Source organism: Eimeria mitis, genomic scaffold (assembly GCF_000499745.2).
Source record: "Eimeria mitis Houghton genomic scaffold, Emh_scaff2733, whole genome shotgun sequence".
NCBI classification, from domain to species: Eukaryota; Apicomplexa; class Conoidasida; order Eucoccidiorida; family Eimeriidae; genus Eimeria; species Eimeria mitis.
In genome coordinates this window covers 1,786-2,139 of record NW_013571079.1, presented here as the reverse complement: position 1 = coordinate 2,139, position 354 = coordinate 1,786, and positions in this window count along the sequence as shown.

Here is a 354-nt window from a genome sequence, read left to right as displayed (position 1 = left end):
GTAGCAACAGCAGCAGCAGCAGCAGCAGCAACAGCAGCAGCAACAGCTGCTGCAGCTGCTGCGTCACCCCAGGCAGTGGAACTCGTGGTTGCTAGCATGAGCAGCAAAATATTTTAATTAAATTTATATCTGCTGCTGCTGCTGCTGCTGCTGGGGTGTACGTACACTGTAGCGGTTCGCCTCAGCAGCGGCGGGCTGATGCAGGAGAGCAGCCTGCTGTGTTAGTGTGTTTGTTATGTGTATTTTTTGTATGTCTAGCGATAAATATAAATAAAATATAATTAATAAACAAAATAAACAAAGAAGAAACGAAAAAGAAACAAAAAAAACAACAAAAACACGAAACAAAAAACG